The 13,176-nt window shown below is 41.0% G+C and overlaps 1 protein-coding gene across 1 annotated transcript in view; it reads right to left on the bottom strand.

Moving 5' to 3' along the window:
- The window catches only part of SPATS2L (spermatogenesis associated serine rich 2 like), an 83,830-nt gene extending 70,918 nt beyond the window's left edge, over nt 1–12,912 (bottom strand). The window contains exon 1 of the mRNA XM_057419966.1: nt 12,607–12,912. The gene's annotated coding sequence lies outside the window, so the exon portion shown is untranslated. The remainder of the gene's footprint in view (nt 1–12,606) is intronic.
- Between the last annotated feature and the right edge of the window lie 264 nt (nt 12,913–13,176).

The raw sequence follows: 13,176 nt of genomic DNA, 5'->3' as shown, positions 1-13,176 counted from the left end.
AAGCTTCCTCTTACTGAGGCTGGGGAACTCAAAAATACTGTGCCTCAGACAGGGTAAGTGTTAACAAGTTCAACATAACCTCCACAGATTTATTAGAAAATTCACTGTGGACCCATGTAAAGTGGAGTATGTTACACAGAACATCACCTTTTAACTCCAAATGACAATCATAAAACTGTAACTAAGCTACAAAGACTATCCACAATGGAACCTATGGTCCCATTCATCTCTAGCAAATCAGAACAATTAAGCATTTTACAGCTCAAATACCTAATTTTCAATTCAAGAGCAATCACTACTGCTTGCAAACTGGTACATCCCCCATGTAGTGTCTTCAGCCTTCCCAACAAAAGACAGAATCTTCTGAAGGAAGCATTACTTCATTTTTTTGAACACCAGTGATATCAGTTATGCCCTCAGTCCATCAAATGGTTTTCTTTCAGAACTTCATAAAGCAAATTTTTAAACTGCTCCAAACCCAAAATACACTTTTTAATAACAAAGCCAATGTCTGTATTTTTATACACATTTCAAGATATAATCATATTCTGAGAAAGAGATCAATGTAAATTATTCTTTTTTAAAATTTAAAATTATTTGCTTATCCAAATCAGCAGCAGGCAGACAAAATACGTCTGAGTGGATTGCTGGCTCTCTGCTAGGAGAACCTTCCAAGGACTGCTCATGCTTTTAACTGGATGAGAGATTATTTTATGAGGCAAAGGACATCTACTGAACATAATCAGTGCATGGTGGATAATACAGCAAGGCTGCAGATCTTGAGTTTACACTGCAATTTTGTAGACAGCATTACAGCAGCTTAATATCACAGGTAAGGCAGCAGTACCAAAAGCAACACAATATAGTTATATTAAAATCAAAAAGCCCCAGTAAGAGACTTCTAAGGGTGTCCCTTCCAAGTTACACTGAGACACAGAGATAAGGGGGCTTCAGGGGACTTATCTACTGATACTCTGTGTGCTTGTGAAAAAACATCACATCATGAATGTGAAAAGCAGAACTTACCATCAACACTACATCATATCATAATGACAGTATTGGGTGTCCCTTTACACAGTGTAAGTGGACATGAAGTCCAAAGAACAAGACAGCATCTCCTAGGAATCCTTACTGGAATCCCCATCAGAACAAGAACTTCATCCTGCTTGGTGAGCAAGCACTTTACTCAGGGTCTAGAACAGCAGCGGCCACAGGATCCTCAAGTCTGATTCCACCAAACTCCATCCTAGTTGGCCTGATCTCTGGAAAGGACTGAGAACTACCACAGCTACTGACTGAACAGTTTCACACTCCTCTCTCCTTCCTGGTGCTCCTACAAGAGCTGAACACAACATGAAGCATGTTTTATAGTACAGAGCTCCTGGGATTAGATACATTCCTTCTTACACAAAACTACAATCGTTCTTTCTCACCATTTAGAATGGGGAAATACCCTCTTTTCTTGTTGCATACAAATTCCAAGAATGGGATCATAATGAACAAAAATGAATAACAATCAATTTACAAATGTAAATATAACTCTAGACCCTTTTGAAGTTTTAATAGGAAGGAGGCGCAAAATTACCCAGGGGAATCTTAGTCAGACTCAGTCATGAGTATAAATGAAATCTTGCTCCCATGTGGTATTTCACATCACAAAGGAAAGCACACAGAGCTCTCACAGGCCTCAGACAGAAGGTTCCACGAAACACTCATTTGTGCGTCAAAGCAGCCTTTTCATGGGAATGACATGCAACTAACAAAACAGCCCCCAAAGTTTTGAAGCAAACTTCTCATGCTGGAACTTAGCATTTCTTTGATGATTTAAAATACTTTGGTCTGTGCCTCAGCTGAAACACTTATGTCACTCATTTACCTACAAAGGAATTTGGCTAAAATAAAGCAAAAATACAGCTTGGTTTTCTTTTTTATTAATGAGTTTGGATAAAAGTGAGTGCTGGTAAAAATCTGGAATGAGTTCAGTGAACTCAGACTCTATGCTAAAGGAAATCAGTCTGCCTCAGTTTATTGGCATAGCACCTTCTGTATGGACCATTTTTGCAGAATTCCTGTTTGTATTTACTTTCTTAAGAACAAACGTGTGTACTGCTGACACTGAGCCTCAGAAACCATCGTATGACTTGGCACCACTGCTCCAAGTGCTTTGGAGATACTGAGAGTAAAGCTGGTTCCAGTAATATCCACTCACCCGCAAGACATAGTCTGCATATTTTATGATGCACTAAAAAAAGTACTGTTACACTTAATAGAAAACTGCAAGGAAAACATTACGTGCATGCAATATGGCCAACCTACCATCTCTAAACAACCTTTGCTTTGTGAACTATCAGGCTTCTGTCTGGTTTAGCTTTGAAAACTCACAGTACATTGATGTTGTTTTTCCATTTTATTTCTTTTTTCTATTTTTGCTGATTAAGTTGAAGGGGGAGGGGTCACAATAAAAATCACTACAGTCATTTTAGTCGTGTTTCCACAGTCTCCCGACTTTCACAGATCTACTTGCATGGTATAGGTCCTGCTCACATCACCCATAAAATCAGCTCAGCATCATCCTTTTAACTCTAGTCCTCAGTACGAACAACTGAAGCTTTCATGTGTCAAATACCTTAACACGCAGATTTCAAATATGCACGCTGCCTGACCACCTTGTATCCACAAACAGGTACCTTTCTACTTTTGTAGTAACACAAAGGTTTAAAAATCTGTTATAAAATAAAATTTATCTCAGCCACCTTAGTATATTTCTGCTCCTAGTTAATTACTGAAGACAACACACTTGAGAACTCACACAAGCAACTCCTGGTGTATGACAGGACTACAGCACATGGTAAAAGCTGTAAATTAAAAGCAGAATTACCAAGTTACAAAACAAGGGTGAAATGATTACAACTTTTCACACCTTATATATAATGAAAAGCCTCACTTGACATAAAACATACTAACAGTGAGCTATCATATTCAAGTCAGCCTGAAGCACAGCTGAAAATCCACTGCTGTTACTCCTCTTTCCTGCCAGCAGGATCTGATTAGGGAGCTGACAAACCTAGAGGACTATGAGACCCACTAGATCAGAAATGGGATGTTAGGTGCATGCTACATGATGTGATTTCCAGGAATGAGCTTAGAAAGAAGGAACAAGAAAAAAGGAAAGAAAGAAAAAAAAAATGCAGACTTTAAAAATTTTCATTTCAATTCCTATTTAGAGTAGAAGACCTTCAAAACATGAGAAGAAACATGACTGTTTTCTAAGAAAGTTTTTAATTCATTACAAATACTTTTAAACTGGGCAAGGGATGTTATATGAAGGGGTGGTAGAGGCAAATAATTATTTTAATCTCTTACATTTTAAAAAGGGTAGCAGATAAAACCAAAACAGCCACTCTTCATTGTATCAGAGGCCAATTTTGTACCCAATTCCCTATGACCATTGTCAGAACTTCCAACACAAAGCAGTAATAAAGGAAAAACTCAGAGGAGTCTGCTGACACAAGTGACCTGCCCATTCCCACCCCTAAAAATAAACATGTTGGAAATGCAAAAATGTGAAACTTGAAGCATTATACAACACAATACTCAACATTAGGCCATTAAGGGACAAACATGAAACCACTGCAACAGTCTTCCTTCAGCACTGATGCCTTACGGTTAAGTAAAATGATCACAGAAATTTAAGAAAAAACTTTAAACTTCAGGTAAGTCTAAATATATCTATAGTTATTATTTGTTATATAAAATAAAGATAATATGTTAAATTCAAAAGCCTGAAGGCAGTCTGGTACTAGAATATAAAGTCTAACATTTCACTAGAAATACCATTTGCTGGTCCCTCTCAGACACCTGGTGTTTAAGTAAGATAAGACTTCTGGAAACAGCCTCTCCTTAGGATACTACTTTGACCTAAATTTGACTAATATGTTATCATGGGAGGATAAGATAGAGAGCCACTGGGAAAAGAAAGACAAGCAAAACCCAAAAAAATAATCAAATCACCCAAAATCTGACTAAGGTAAAGTCCCAGTAAGGGAGCCGGGATGAGGTAGGCAACATAGCCAGAGCTGAGCAGGACCTGCAATCCAGGTTGCTTAGTAAATACTACTTAAGCCAATAAAACAGAGCACTGTTCAGATGTGGTTTTTTATACTTTATGCAAGAGACAAACTTAGAAACTGACAAATTATTTCCTTACTAGAACAGTAATTCCACAGAAATAATGCCACAAGAGAAATTAATAAATTAACATTTATCTGCAAAAGATAACCTTCCAGAGATCAAGGTGTTGCTTTGCCACTACTCTTTACATACATATTGCATATGAAACAGAATTGCAGAACCATTTTTATAACAGCTCTGAAAGACGCACTCTTTGTATGGGTGCTTTTCTTCTCTGTCATTTTGGTGACGAGAAGTTTAATGTATCATATGTCCTGAAAAATCAAGTGTAGCAGAGTTCAGCTAGTGCTGAATATGAGCGGCTGATACATTCCCATCCCATCATCACCATCTTACTGCTCTCTGCATGTTTCTTTTAACTACTCACAGTTCATTTGTGTAGTGAGTGTGTGGGATGGTTGGCTTTTTGTGATTTGAGTTTTTCTGGGGGTAGAGAAGAAGTGGTGTTGCTTTGTCGAGTCTTTTAAACTTTAACCCATGAACAGGCAGTTTTCTACATTTGCACTAACACAGAGAGTTAATAATTTATGGCATGCTTCTTAAGGAGCCCATCTGCTGTTCAAGAGCCTGTGTATCCCTGTATTTTCCATTTCAGTTAACAGCAGATTCCTTCCAAACGCTCTTTTCTGTGGCCAGTACTGCAAACTGAAAATGTCCAAAAATGTAGCGCATAACAGCCCCTGAGGTCCCTCCCATAAAAATCCTAAACTAGCAAAAGGCAAAGCCTTTTATGGAGTCTGGTACCAAATCTGTTTAAAGATGAAAATCCAGCAAAACCAGCACACTCAGCAACAGCCATCCCAAACCAGCCCAGCTGCCAGCTGGCGGCAGTTCCAGCAGTTCCCCAAGCCTGTCATGCAGAGTGCAGCTCTGCAGGGGCCTCACTCTCATACAAGTGTGGTCAAGTGCCTTCACCAGGCTCCTGCCTTGTAGCCCAAGATTTCAAAATGAGTTGTCCTTGCCCAGGTCTTTTGGCACCGCAAAAAAAGAGCTCTTGCTATCATGATGTTTGACCATTTCCGTCTATTAAACTGCTTCTGAAGAGCCAGGCTCTGACATTGCAGGCAGCTCAGTGAGGATGCAGTGCTCAGCAGGCTTAGTTCAGCCCAGAATGAGCATCATACCATGATACAAAATTGCTGTTGCTTATGACAACAAACAGACATCTTGAGGTTTTTCTTTTTTAATTACAGAAAATGAATCTTTTAAGGCTGAGTGGCTCTCCAAAAGGAAAACGATATTATTCACTTAAAACAGTGAATGATAGTTTAAAGGTGTGCTATTCAGTTCAATTAATGATTGCATTTACGCCACTTCATTCCTTTAAGATGATGCACCAATGGTAATGAGTAACCTTTTTGCAGTTTAATAGTCCATGCAATTGTAAGATGATCCCTCTTTCATTTAACAAGCCCCTTGCTAGAGCTTAATAAATCTGGCTTTGCTCTTTAGCAATTCTCATTAAAATGCTTTGGAAGGTACCACCATTCACCTACAGCATGATTTTCATGAGGACCTGACTGCACACAATTCCAATTAAAACTTTCTGCACTCAACACCTCTGAAAATCCAACACCAGGAAGGCAATTAGATGTTTTCAACCTTTCCTAATCTATACTGTAATGTGCAAAATAATCAGGATTGGGTACAGTGTAACATATCAGTGTGCTAACACGGGAACCTCCATTTGTCTTGTTCATTTATATTAATTCCGTCCACTGCACTGACACCACTTGATAAAGAGTCATGGGTTACTTTTTTGTACGCTAACATCTGTTGCCGGAGGAAGCACCAGCAGAGCGACCTTCCAGACTGCAAAATGCCTGTTCAAAACTTCCTTGGTTTTGCAGACTTATTCTCTACTACAAAATACAACACTTCACATTAGAGAGTACCCTTTACCCCAAAACACTCTGTAGACTGTGAACCTTCTAACAGGATTGCCAGAAGTTTCAGGACTGAGCACTAGATAAACACAGGACTAATGGATTGAAAGGTAGCACACTGCTGCAGCCTGCTCCACAGCTGTGTCTCATGCCATATTCTTGGTTTTTTAATGTAAAATACAACTACACAGCAAAAAGGAGAATATTAGAAAGATTACATAAGGCAAGATACTGATTTTACACCAGAACCACAAAAGTGCAACTCCACCAATGTTGAGGATTTCATGCTTCGACATGCGCCAGAAAAATGGTGACTTTCTCTGTAGTCCCCTTTCACACAAAGATAAACACTCTAGAGTCAGAGTTCTTCTGATGTAAAGTTAATTGTCCACTCAGCTCAAAGTTTCCCCAGATCATCATCATTTGGATATTTATTTTACTTCTTCTAGAATAAGATAATAATTACCACATTGAAAAAAGTCAGAGCAGCTATCGCAATCGACTATGCCAACAATGTTCTCTGGCCTTCCTCAAAATCTTTCAATCCACCAGCAATTTGGTAAAGAAACAGCATATGTAAGCCAACGAGGCACAAGAGCATGGATATTAGACAGGTGTGTGGTTTCAGGAAGAGATAATAAAGGAAGAACTTCTTTTTTTGCTTGAGTGACAAGGAAGCAATGATAATGGCCCAAACTCTGTACTTGTGGATTTCAGTAGACATAAGTGCATAACAGAATGTGGCTGTAAATCCATAACATATGAACTGCAGTAAGCCCACCATTTCCATCAGTTCTTTAACCAAATGTCCAAACCTGAGGAAAACCCAACTGGGGCCAGGGAAGCCCTGATCTTGTATTAGCATCACAGAAAAGATATTCCCTGCAATTCCATCCTTTCCCCCAACTCACCTCACAAGCTTCCCCTTTCACACTTGGGTATCTAAACAGACCTAAGCAAAAGCTTGGTGCCTTCCTACTGCCAAAGATCCTTCCAGCCCATGGGATCTTCCCTGACCTTCTTCCCTCACCAAGGCTCCTTCCAACCACCGTGTTCTACTCTCTTTGCTACTACAAGCCTCTCGTATACAGGAGCTGCTCTGGCTCATCTGTATTTGCCTCACAATGCAGACCTCTTCAGGGCACCATTGGCAAACAGACCTAAGACAGACTGAATCTTTTTTGGAACAGCTGCTTCTCTGTTGGCCAAAGGAATCATCCAATCATTTCTGGCTCCCACTGCATTTGTACACAACATAATTTGGCCATTGTGGAGGAAGCAACCCTCTAGTTCTTTTATGATTTTAATGAGAAGGAGGTTTCCTTCTTTCACTCTAGTAACAAAGTGGCTGCAGTACATGGAAAACCTCAGGAGCTGCAGGAACAGAAGGATGCTGCGCAAGCAGTCTATGTCCACATCATCCCTCTCCTCATCAACTTCAGAACAAGGAGCACAAGCTCTGATATTAAACACCAAAGCACAACTTCATGCCAGCAGCTTAAAAAACAGTCAACTCAAAACAATTTCTAGCCAGCACTAAGTTATTATTGGAAAACAAACTTACAGAAAAGGCAACATTTCATCCAGACAGAGTTGTAAAGATCACTAAATCAAAATCTGTGCAAGGTAGTATTACTGCACAAGACAGTTATTCCCCTGCATCAACACAGTAATGACAATTTGGGATTTGCAGGTTTTTCCAGCACTAGTATAAAGCACAGTCTTTGAAACATTCCCACCCAGAAGTACCACCACACCCAGACAGCACATGCAAGGCTTTTACTGCATTTAATTTTACACAGAAAACCATACACAGCACTGTAATTTAAACACTAAGCGGATAGTTTAAGTCTAGTGCAGAAGTGAAAGCCATGAATTGGATGTGTGTAGGTCAGTACATACTAAAAGCTGTTTTTATATACTACTAAAAGTGATTCAGTCCGAAATGACCATTTGAGTACCTGCTTGAGCTTAGAGTCATCCAGAACCCAAATACTCTTTCTTGGCAGTTGTACCTAAACCAGCCTTAGTTGTACCTAAGAAAGCCTTAACTCCTGATTTGCCACCCCCATTAGCTGTCAACATGCATCAGTCTTCAGCAATAAAAGCCATAAAATACCACAAAGAATACTCAGACACACACTCCTGCACTGAACCTTCAAGATCTGCACAGGTTTCTAACAAAATCAACCAGGATCCTGAATATCTACCATCATTCAGAAATGTCTCATACCACAAACATCTTTTGGTACTGTTCCAAGAAAGATTCAGGTCAAACATCATAAATCCATGCATGGATTTTGCATAACATTGGAACAACAAACACCAGTCTACCTGCCCCAACTGTGGGGTGTTTATTTTGAATGCTGCCAGGCAGGTTGGCCTTACCAGCACAGAAGGATAACACCACAGTGAGACTGTGCTGTAAACACAACAGTGCTAGCAGCTTAATGCTAACTCAAAACACACCCACAGCTTTCAAGGATAAGACACCTCCCAAGAAATTTTACTCAGTCATCTTGGCCATGCACAGCACAAACAGGTAACATTGCATCAGCCTTCTTAGAAGCACAGCTCTTAGAAACACCAGGTTTCTTAAAAAAATGAAATAAACGGAGCAGACCTTCAAGCAGTGAACATAAAACTGTATCAGTTTACAGAGGGCAAAATCTGTCCTCAACTCTGAGCAGCAGCACACCGGTCTTCACAAACAGGTGAGGCTTCCTTGCCATTTGAACTCTTAACTTTTCAACACTTGGGAAATTAGATTCATCAGTAATTTAAACACTGGACACAGTACACAGCCATAGGCATTTTTTTCAGTCAACAAACCACTAGAGAGAGTACTGAAAGGCCTATTATGAAGGCAAATCACTATCCTTTTCTTGAATGACCACATGAAAATCAGTGACTGTTCCACAATGGATTGAAAGGGCCTTTTGTCTGAAGGAAAAGGACAAGGAGTCACAAAGTACTGTAAATTCATTTGTAACTCATGTTTTTTGAGGAAACTGTATACCTTCAGCTAAGAGTAAACCAAGCTTTGGTTTACCAAACCATTTCCAAGCTTTGGAAATGTTATGCCACAGTCCTTTCCTGCTGTGTATAGGCAAAGCATATTTTTAGATTAGTCTCTAATTCGTATTATAAAAAGATGGGGAGGGATTCTGTATTACTGTTGTTTACAAGATGTTTAAAACACATGCAGAGTTTTGACTTTATTCCAAAACCCCAATTAGGGTCTGCAACGCTATTTGCCTTGTCTAAACAAAAAATCATCAGAAACTTCTTTGGTACGAGTTCTAGTGAAAGTATAATTGCACTGGAAGAATAAGTGAAAGCACTGTCACTGTTGCTTAATAATGACTTTAGTAACTGAGTAATAGAGCCATCACCCATAAAGTACATGGTGGCCTAGTCAACAAGAAGTCATTTCTTACATTGAGAAACCAACATCTGACTCTTGAATTTTGAAGTCTCCTCCTGAAATCTCTTAAAAAAAAAAAAAAAAAAAGAGTAGCTTACATCTGCTGACAACTTCTCAGAAGAAATGTTTTACTTCTCCAACTGCCCCAATCACATTTTCATTTCTCAGGTTTTACACACAAATGCACACACCCAAAATGGGATTTGCACACAGGATTTCATTATGGAGTTTCTAAACAAGCTTCACATGGACAAACTTTCAGCAGGAAAGACAGTGGGGGCTAATAACCAAAACCAGATTTCTTCTAATCCATATCCAGAACTAGGGAATTACTCTACTTCCACTCAGAAAGAAAAGTCACAGCTGTCAGACTTGCCCTCGTCACCCGTCTGTTCCACCCATAGACTGTGAAACTAAACAGTCAAAAAATGTCAGTTTTCACCCTCCAGCTTCTCTCTGCATCCCAGAATTTATATCCCTTGTGCTGCCACAACTCCTCCTGAAATAAAAGCAATGTATTTTGCACACACCATTGGTCAAGGTACGAGCTGGATTTAGCTCTTCTGATCACCCCATCAAATTAATCTGTCAAGGAGCTGGTCTTTAGCATGCTACAAGACAAGCACTACCAGGGCCAAAATCATTGCTGTGGGAATTGCCCAGGATGCCTCTTTCAAATATGTATTGGAAGTAATACAAGGTAACTATGCACCCATCATCTCAAACTCTGTAAAACATGAACATACAGTCCTCCAGAGGTCCTCAGGACTATAAAAAAGATCTTGCAAATGCAGAGGCATAACAATGTGTCACCACCTTCTTGAAGGTCAAGGGACTCAGAAACAAACAAGGCAAAGAGACATGAACTGCACAGCCACCTGCTAGTCTCAGTGAAGAGCCAAATGCTTTGATATAATAATGCTATGAAGTGTTGCTTCCAAACAACTATTAGCAGGGAAGGTGCCCAGACTAAAATAAAGGCACTTTGCTATCAAAGTTAACTATCTCAGCACTGTTCATTCTTGTACATGAAGAAGAAAAAAGTGAGAAAGCTGGTGAAGCACATGAAGAAGGAAGAAAAGGTAAAAAGAGAGAAACTGTAGGACTGAAACAGTGCAGAAAAACATGGAAGACAGAGGAGACATATTTCCCCAGAGTAATACAGACAATAAAATCCCTAATATTATCTACAAGTTAACTAAAATAACAGTTAACTATTAGTTATTTTTCTTCCCTTGATCTTTATGCAAAGCCTTACTGTTCCTGGGTCCTCTGATCCAAATTGTTACACAGTTTTACTTTTATCCTCCAGTGAGCAGTGAAAAGTGGAGTTTGACCTTCCCTTCAGATGTGTAAAGCATCACACCAGATTGTTTTGAGAAAATGACTGAGGATTTTGTTTTCTGCATGACTAACATTACTTAACAGTGACTAAAGATCTCTAAGACATGGGCCCTGAAAAGATACTAGGAAAAGCAGTTCCCAGAATGGCAACAGAGGCCACACATGTGGGTGAAAAGGAACATGAATATAACAGCCTAGAGAAGTTAATACCAAACACAGGTTGCCTACAGCTGCTGACAGGCACAGCTTTGGTGCTTCCACCATTGCCAGAAGAAAACTCAAAAGATATAAAACACACTGAAGGCCACTGGAATGTTGTCGTGCTTTCTCTTCAAAATAGGCCTAAACTGATTTCTGTACTGGACAGGTAGTTCCTTAAAATTCAGGAAATGGCAGAAAAGTGTCCTGACATAGCCTCATTTCCATTTCTTTGAGCAAGAAGGACTAAATAACTGATCTAGATGCAAACTTCCCTCAACACAGAAAGTACTTAGAAGATGCTTGTGTTCAATTTTTAAGCTTATTACAGTATGTCAGACAAAACAGTAGCTCTTATGCACATGTTCCTTCTCAGACACCTGCCTGGGCGTAAGGACTATGGGAACAGACCCTTCACTTCAGGATAACCCTGAGAACATTTTGAAGAGTACTTAATTTACTTCATCTTAATCATAAGACTTTCTTACATCGTAAACTTCTCAGAGTTGTGACCTTACCTTCTTACATGTTTATACAGCACCTGACACAGTACAAACCTTATCTTGATTAGTGTCTCATTACCTTTAACAGATCCTGCTGGTGGTCTCCTGAAGGGCCAAACTCCTTCAACTCCCATAACACAATTAGTGGGAGAGCACTCAGTCGAGCGGCAGCATTCAGCTCCAGCAGGCTGTGATGGCACCTCACCAAATGCATCAACCTGTTCTGACCTGGAAATTATTCTGCATTTACAGTTTCACCACATTCACAGAAACAATTGTGGCAAGGGCGCAGTATCCAGCTCACAGCAGCTTGAAGACTCTAGTTAGCGGCATTCAACAGGTTATCACCCAGGATTTCTTTCATGGCCAGTGCAAATACGTTTCTAGTTAACCCTGACATTCTGTATGCAGCAGTCTTCTGCTGCATAGAAAGTTTGCAATTTACCTTCCCTGAATCATCACATTTTGGAAAATCTATCAGAAGCTCAAAGAAATGGAAGAAAGATGAATCACACAGAAACCAGCAATCCAAATTTAAAAGTTAACAGAAAAGAATTCCCACAGAAGATCATTAGTTACCTTGAAGCATATTTTTCAAGGTGGAATCAACTAAATCACTCCAGGGGAATATGTCCTGGAATGAAAAAAGATGGATTTGCTGCGGTGCCTCTCAGCTCTCCTCAAGAAAATAAATCTGCAGGTACAGGTGATTCACATCTCAGGATGATGAGGCTGAGGGTGGGGAAGATGCCTACACTATTCGTTTACAGTTCAACAAAGGAAGCATTGCACTCTGAGAATAAAAGGATATTGCCAGCTGCCACTGCTTATCAAAGATTTCCACGCCTAATGATTAAATTTCTCATGCACAGTAAAAAAGGAATGCTAACACCCCCACCCCCCCCATGTACACACAAGGCAAAAAAAAAACCAAACTAAAAAACACACACAAAACCAAACTTCCCTTATCACCTCAGCGGTCTTTCATCTTCGTGCTGACAAAACAAACCCTCAAACGGCTGGATTTGTGCAAAAACAGCAACTAGGGCACAGCAACCTTCGTCCCTGCCTTGTGGTATGTCAGCGCTCGCAGCAGCGTTTCACAGCCCATGCAAAAACGTAAGGCGGCATTTCAGGAACAAACGTACCGCTGGCTCAGCGCGTCTGGCCGCCAAGACAGCCGGGGATAAACGGCTGCGTCCGGAAAGCCCAGGCTCCCCGTTCCCCGGGTGAGCAGTTAATCATTTATGACCAAGGCTGTTACTGAATAGCCTCGCACGCCACAGCCCAGTTTCGGCTCCGGCGGCGCCGGGGGCCTGGCGGAGCGCCGGGAGCCGGGAAGCCGCGACAAGCGGCTCCTGGGCGCTGCGGAGCCAGTCCCAGAGCAAGCCGGGCGGAGCCCCAGCGGCCGGAGCCGGGCCCCGCTGCCGTTCCCGTGCCACCAGGAGGGGCTGCCTCCGCGGCGCCGGGACCCGAAGCGTTAGAGTAGCGGGAGGGCGCCGCGCAGCACCACAGCAACCGCCCCGCCCGCCCGGCACCCCTCGGCAGGAAACTCCCGGCGGGCCCGCGCAGGTGCAGAGAAGGAGAAAGGAAGCGAGGAGGGAGCAGAACGGTGCCTTACCAGGTA

Source organism: Pezoporus wallicus, unplaced genomic scaffold, assembly GCF_028554395.1.
Source record: "Pezoporus wallicus isolate ANWC-B61680 ecotype Strahan unplaced genomic scaffold, APGP_CSIRO_Pwel_v1 contig_4710, whole genome shotgun sequence".
Taxonomy (NCBI): domain Eukaryota; kingdom Metazoa; phylum Chordata; class Aves; order Psittaciformes; family Psittacidae; genus Pezoporus; species Pezoporus wallicus.
Note: the sequence above shows the minus strand (reverse complement) of the source record. Positions and strands in the feature narration are given on the sequence as shown.